This window comes from Geotrypetes seraphini, chromosome 3 (assembly GCF_902459505.1).
Source record: "Geotrypetes seraphini chromosome 3, aGeoSer1.1, whole genome shotgun sequence".
NCBI classification, from domain to species: Eukaryota; Metazoa; Chordata; class Amphibia; order Gymnophiona; family Dermophiidae; genus Geotrypetes; species Geotrypetes seraphini.
The window spans coordinates 256,377,579-256,385,554 of record NC_047086.1 but is presented as its reverse complement, the minus strand read 5'-3'; positions in this window follow the sequence as shown (position 1 = coordinate 256,385,554).

Genomic DNA, 7,976 nt, shown 5'->3' with positions numbered 1-7,976 from the left:
TTATTTAAGTTCTTTTTTTTTCTTCTGAGATGTATCTCTTTTTACATATCCTCTCCCTATCTTTAATTGAGGACTATGAATACGTTTGCTTGTTAGATTTCAATGGGAAATATTATTTTATGGATTGTTTTTGTATTTAGCTATATGCTTTCTATTTCTTAAGGCATTTTTATGTTGTATGTTCATTTAAAATTGCATAAATAAATAATTAAAAAAAAAAAAAAGATTGGATTAATAGAGATTGGACCAATCAATCAATCAAAGTACTGAATTGGCCCATAAGAATTGGATCAACAGACTGATTGAAGGACTACACAGCTGATCCTTACAAGGACTTTGTTGGGTTGTTTTGTTGTTGTTTTTTTTGCCCTATTCCAACATAAAGGATAGTGTGTCCATGCACAGTGCAGCGCTCGACCTTTAGTCGTGTGACAGCCACGAGGTCAGAAACATAGATACTCCATTGCAAGATTGCATCATCAAAGAACAACATGCAATAGTGCGCTTTCCTTGGACAGAGGGAGTGAAACCTGTGGAAATTTACCATTGAATATTGACTCAGTATGGACATAGCGCCATCAATCAATGAAAGGTTTATGAGTGGATACAAAGGTTTAAAGTGGGAAGAACAGGTGTAACCAACAAAGGTCATTCTGATCTCCCATCAACATCTTAAAATTTGCTTGACTTCTTTGAAGGTGTGACTAAACATGTGGATAAAGGTGAGCCAGTTGATATAGTATATCTAGATTTTCAGAAAGCTTTTGATAAAGTTCCTCATGAGAGACTCCTGAGAAAATTAAAGTGTCATGGGATAGGTGGCAAAGTTCAGTTGTGGATTAGGAATTGGTTATCGGATAGAAAACAGAGGGTAGGCTTAAATGGTCATTTTTCTCAATGGAGGAGAGTAAACAGTGGACTGCCACAGGGGTCTATACTGGGACCGGTGCTATTTAACTTATTTATAAATTATCTTAAAATTGGAATAAGTGAGGTGATTAAATTTGCAGATGACACTAAACTGTTCAAAGTTCTTAAAACGCATGCGGATTGTGAAAAATTGCAGGCGGACCTTAGGAAATTGGAAGACTGGGCATCCAAATGGCAGATGAAATTTAATATGGACAAATGCAAAGTGATGCACATTGGGAAGAATAACCTGAATCACAGTTACCGGATGCTAGGGTCCACCTTGGGGATTAGCACCCAAGAAAAGGATCTGGGTGTCATCATAAACAATATGATGAAATCTTCCGCCCAATGTGTGGCGGCGGCCAAAAAAAGCAAATAGGATGCTAGGAATTATTAAAAAAAGGAAGGTTAACAAGACTATTATAATGCCCCTGTATCACTCCATGGTGCAACCTCATCTGGAGTATTGCATTCAATTCTGGTCTCCTTATATCAAGAAAGATATAGTGGTGCTAGAAAAGAGGAGCGTTCAAAGAGGAGCGACAAAGATGATACAGAGGAAGGAACTCCTCTCATATGATGAAAGACTAAAACGATTAGGGCTCTTCAGCTTGGAAAAGAGACGGCTGAGGGGGAGATATGATTGAAGTCTACAAAATCCTGAGTGGAGTAGAATGGGTACAAGTGGATCAATTTTTCACTCCGTCAAAAATTACAAAGACTAGGGGACACTCAATGAAGTTACAGGGAAATACTTTTAAAACCAATTGGAGAAATTTTTTTTCACTCAGAGAATAGTTAAGCTCTGGAACGCGTTGCCAGAGGATGTAGTAACAGCAGTTAGCGTAGCTGGTTTTAAGAAAGGTTTGGATAAGTTCCTGGAGGAAAAGTCCTTAGTCTGTTATTGAGAAAGACACAGGGGAAGGCATTGCTTGCCCTGTGTCGATAGCATGGAATATTGCTACTCCTTGGGTTTTGGCCAGGTACTAGTGACCTGGATTGGCCCTCCCTTATACCCTCAGCTGCCAGGCTCTGAACCCAGCCCCCTTTCCTACCAGGCTCTGCAGCCAGCCCCTTCCCTCCCTGCCAGGCTCTGAACCCAGCCCCCCTCACTCCCTGCCAGGCTATGTATAGAAAGGAGTGAGCTTTCTACACTCCTGCCCCATGCTGAGCCCCTCCCTCCCTCTTTGGATGGCTGCCTCAGATCTCACGGCAGCCATTTAGAGAGCAGTGCAGGACCAGGCAGGAACTCAAAAAGCTCACTTCTGCATGCTGGGTACACAGCAGGATTTGAGGCCTACAGTTGATATCGCAGGGGGCGGGGCAAGCAGCTGTCACAGAGATCAGGGCAAGAAGGTTTCACCAAGAGAGGAGCCCAGTGAGATGACAACAGGCTGTATATGAATTTATCCAAATATTCTGTTAACTTTTTTTGCCACAAAGTTCTCAATGAGTTTAGTAAAATGTGAAATAGAAGCTACTATAAAATTTTGATGGGATTCTTTTGTGTTTTTAATTATGAGAGTAAGAATTATTTCTCCAAGAGATTTAGGGAAATAGCCTAGTGATAATCAGATTTTTAAACCAATCCATTAATATAATTTTAAATTCCATAGGTATATCTTTCATGAATTTAATTGGACAGATATCTAAAAGGCAGTGAGATTTTGCAACTTTTTTTAATTAGCTTATCAAAATTAGACCACAGAAAAGAAGCATACTAATTCCAGATGCCTGCTGCAGATATAATATTGCTGTCTAATTTTAAAGAGTAATTATCATATTGGGTAATTCTCCCTACAATATGAAATTGAATTGTCTGATTTTCTTCTTAAAATAATCAGCTAATTGCACTACAGTAGGGAAAATGTCTCCTGAAGTGTAAAGCATATCATTAGTATTTGTCAAATGATTAATTATGCAAAATATATATTTTTTATTTCCTATGTTTTGTCCTATTAACTTAGAGCAATATTCTTTCTTTGACTCAGTTTCTTATTATATTTGCTTACAGTTTTCCTCCAGTTTATTTTGTTTTCATTCTTATTTTTCAAGCAAACTCTTTCACGTTTCCTACAACTTTGCTTCAATTTTAATAACTCCATATTGAACCAGTTGTTCCTTAATCTTTTCAATTGTAGAGGTCATTTTGCTAAGCAATTCTATAAGTGACTAGTGCTATTCCCAGCTTGGGTCTTTACCATGAGCTGAGACCACTTCTAGTGTGGTGGAAAATTACTCCCATTTTTCATGACTCCTATTAATGGCCAACTGCTAATTTTCCCATTAGCACATGACATCTATTGTCTAGGCAGTTAGGGGCAGATTCTGTAAAGGACATCTAAAAGTTAGGCGCCATATAGACCAATGTTTCTCAACATGCGGTATGCATACCCTTGGGGGTATGCAGGCCGCTTGTTGGGGTACACGGGATGGTCACCGCAGAGAATATTCCCTACCCACCCATCTGTCAAAGTTGTGCTGCCGCCACCATGGATCCCTCCTTGCTGCCCTCTGAAGCCACTGCCGAGAATCCCTGCTTTCCCCCCCTCCCTCCCTCCCACAGCTGACCCACAAGGCTACCCTACGATGTCAGAGCTGATGTCAGAGGGGGGAGGGAGGTTTCCACTTACATCCTTGCCGCACTCGCTCTTTCTGCCTTCAGTGGCTTGTTGGGGGGATGTGCAGCCAGCAGCAGTACACACACTGCGCATAGCTGACCTAGTAACCTTCTCTCCAACGTCAGAACTGATGTCAGAGGAAAGGCTTGTGGGTCAGCCACATGCAGCGGGTGAATCACTGCCTGCACGACCCCCAACAATCTGCTGAAGGTAGATGGAGTGAGTGCAGCTCAAACAAGTAAGGGACATAATCTTTCTGGGACACAGGGAGAAAGGGGGGAGGGAAGAAATACATTGGGGCATTGGAGTGCATGATTCTGGGACCACAGCTGGAAGGCAGGGAGGAGGAGGGGGCACAAAATCGACTCAAAAGGAAGGGAGGTGGCATGAACATGGGACACAGAAGGGAGAGAGGGAGGAAGAAAGGGGGCACTAAGTTTGAACTTAGGAGGGAGAAAATATAAAGGGAGAATTGTTGGGCATGAGTGTGTAAGTGAGAGGGAAAGAGATGATGACATATGAGGAAAGGAAGAAAGAGAAAAACTGGGCAGAGAGAGGGGAGAGAGGTAGAAATGCATGGGGAAGACAATATTGAGAGGGAGAAATGTTGGATAGGGTGGTGGAAAGGGAACAGAGGAAAAGGTTGAAGGGGATATAAGGGGGAGGAATATTGAACATAGTGATGGAAGGAGAAATGTGGCATGGTGATGGAGAGGGGTGATAGAAGGATAAATAGGCATGGGGCTGGTGTGCAGTGATGAAAAATGCTCCAAATGACCCGGGGAGGAGAGAGGGAGAAATATTGGACTCATGGAGGGACAGAGAGAGAGAGATGGTTGGGGAAAGGAATGAGGTCTGGAGGAGAGGAAACGTGCAGGAGACAGAAAGAAATATTGGATGCACAGTCAGAATGAAGTGCAACCAGAGGCTCATGAAATCACCAGCCAACAAAGGTAGGAAAATTATTTTATTTTCAATTTAGTGATTGAAATGTGTCCGTTTTGAGAATTTATAGTGCTATCTATATTTTGCACTCTATTTTTCTATAGTTGTTACAGAGATGATATTGCATAATTTAAAGTCATCTGCCTTGACTTCTTTGAAAAAAAAAAGAATATAAATGATAATTAACAATTTATCTGCATATAGTGTACTTTTTTTAAGTTTGTGGTTACCATTATGTATTAATAAGATTATATTATGTGTATATGAAAAATGGATGGAAGAAATTGCAATACAATTAGTACTATTATTATGGGGATGGGGTCAGGGGTGGAGCCTGGGTGGGTCTTGGGTAGAGCCTGGTCAGGTCTAGGGCGGAGCTTGGGCAGGGGTACTCACTTGATATTTGTTAGACTTAGGGGGTTCTTGGCTTGAAGAAGTTGAGAAACACTGGTTTAGACATCCAGGAGCACAACGCTGAGTGTGATTAATACACTGGATTTAAAGGCATCTATATTGTTAGGTGTCCTTTACAGAATTGAGTATTTTTATGTGCTATTTAGGCATCCAGCAATGTGATGCTCAGTGCAATTCAACAAAGCATATGCGTGCTTTGCAGAATCGCTCTTTAGGCATCGCATGGATGTCCTAGTGGTGTTTAATAACAATCATGTTTTAGTGTCGTGGCATCATAACGGCAATTTTATGTTTTTTTTAATTCCCTGCAAAATGGCTGACTCCAGGCTGCTGGCCAGGCTCTTCCTCCTCAATGAGCACTTCTTCTTTGTCATCCCAGGCCAGAAGAGAACTTATTTAACATAGTAACATAGTAGATGATGTTAGATAAAAACCTGAATGGTCCATCTAGTCTGCCCAACCTGATTCAATCTGATTTTTTCTTCTTAGCTATTTCTGGGCAAGAATCCAAAGCTCTGCCCGGTACTGTTCTTAGGTTCCAACTACTGAAGTCTCCGTCAAAGCTCACTCAAGTCCATCTATACCCTCCCAGCCATTGAAGCCCTCACCAGCCCATCCTCCACCAAACGGCCATATAGAGACACAGACCCTGCAAGTCTGCCCAGTACTGGCCTTAGTTCTTCAATATTTACTATTATTTTCTGATTCTAGATCCTCTGTGTTCATCCCACGCTTTTTTGAACTCCGTCACCATTTTCATCTCCACCATCTCTCTCAGGTGCGCATTCCAGGCATCCATCACTCTCTCTGTAAAGAAGAATTTCCTTACATTGCTCTTGAGTCTACCACCCTTCAACCTCAAATTATGTCCTCTGGTTTTACCATTTTCCTTTTTCTGGAAAAGATTATATTCTATGTTAATACCTTTCAAGTATCTGAACATCTGAATCATATCTCCCCTGTCCCTCCTTTCCTCTAAGGTATACATATTCAGGGCTTCAAGTCTCTCCTCGTACTTCTTTTGTCGCAAACTTCCTATCATTTTCGTTGCCCTCCTCTGGACCACTTCAAGCCTTTTTGTGTCCTTCACCAGATATGGTCTCCAAAACTGAACATAATACTCCAAGTGGGGCTTCACCAATGACCTCTACAGCGGCATCAATACCTCCATTCTTCTACTAGTTATGCCTCTCTTTAAACAGCCCAGCATCCTTCTGGCAGCAGCCACCACCTTGTCGCACTGTTTTTTCGCCTTTAGATCTTCGGACACTATCACCCCAAGGTCCCTCTCCCCCTATGTGCAGATCAGCCTCTCCCTTCCCAGCATATGGGGCTCCTTCCAATTGTTAATCCCCAAATGCATTACTCTGCATTTCTTTGCATTGAATTTTAGTTGCCAGATAGACCATTCCTCTAACTTTTGCAGATCCTTTTTCATGTTTTCCACTCCCTCCTCGGTATCCCTCCCTCCTTGGTATCATCAGCAAAAAGGCAAACCTTTCCTTCTAACCCTTCAACAATGTCACTCACAAACATATTGAACAGGATCGGCCCCAGCACCGAACCCTGAGGGACTCCACTACTCACTTTTTCTTCCTCTGAGCGACTTCCATTAACCACCACCCTCTGGCGTCTGTCTATCAACCAGTTACTAATCCAGTTCTCCACTTTAGTTCCTAACTTCAGCCCTTCAAATTTGTTCAAGAGCCTCCTATGACGAACTGTGTCAAAGGCTTTGCTGAAATATAAGTAATTTACATCAAGCATATGTCCTCGATCCAGCTCTCTGGTCACCCAATCAAAAACTTAAATCAGGTTCGTTTGACAAGATTTACCTTTAGTAAAGCCATGTTGCCTCAGATCCTGTAACCCATTAGATTCTAGGAAGTTCACTATCCTTTCTTTCAGCAATACTTCCATTATTTTTCCAACAACCAAAGTGAGGCTTACCGGCCTGTAGTTTTCCGCTTCGCTCCTTTTGTGAATAGGGACCACATCCGCTCTCCTCCAGTCCCCAGGAACCACACCCGTCTCCAGAGATTTGTTGAACAAGTCTTTAATAGGACCCTCCAGAACCTCTCTGAGCTCCCTCAGTATCCTGGGATGGATCCCATTCGGTCCCATCACTTTGTCCACCTTCAGTTTTTCAAGTTGTGAACGTAGCAGAATCGACTCCATTTTCCCGTGTAGCTTTGCCAAATAATCTCTGTCCTTCTCCAGGATTTTCTTCCATGAACACAGAGCAGAAGTATTTGTTTAGCATGTTTGCTTTTTCCTCCTCACTCTCCACATATCGGTTCCCAGCATCTTTTAGTTTAGCCATTCCATTTTTCATCTTCCTCCTTTCACCGATTTATCAGAAAAAAATTTTGTCTCCCTTTTTTTACATTTTTAGCCATTTGCTCTTCTGCCTGCTCTTTTGCCAGACGTATCTCTCTCTTGGCTTCTTTCAGTTTCACCCGGTAGTTCTTTTTGTACTCTTCTTCTTGGGTTTTTTTTATATTTCAGGAACGCCAAGCCTTTTGCCTTTATTTTCTCTGCCCCTAGTTTGGAGAACCATGTCGGTTTCCTTTTTCTCTTGTTTTTATTTATTTTCTTCACATAAAGTTTTGTAGCCATTTTTATAGCTCCTTTCAGCTTAGACCACTGTTTTTCCACTTCTTTTATGTCTTCCCATCCTAACAGCTCTTTCTTCATGTACTCTCCCATTTTATTAAAGTCCATACATTTTTTTTTTTTTTAAATATTTTATTTATAAATTTTTCATTCTTACAATATTTTAATTGTACATAAAAACTTCGAATAATACATGAAAAATTGTGATTACAAATAATTCATTTATCACATAAAATATATCCCTCCCATTTTTTCCAATACTTAAATCCATATAATATACATTCCCTTCCCCTCCCCATTCTAATATAATCATTATTGTGTTGATTTATTTATTAATTTTCTATTCTTTCATCAATTAAATCACATATAATATAATTAATTATTTCATAACATTTGTAATTACAATCTATATATCATATCATAAATAGTAAATCCAAAAATTATATAAGTCCCTCCCCAATCCTATAT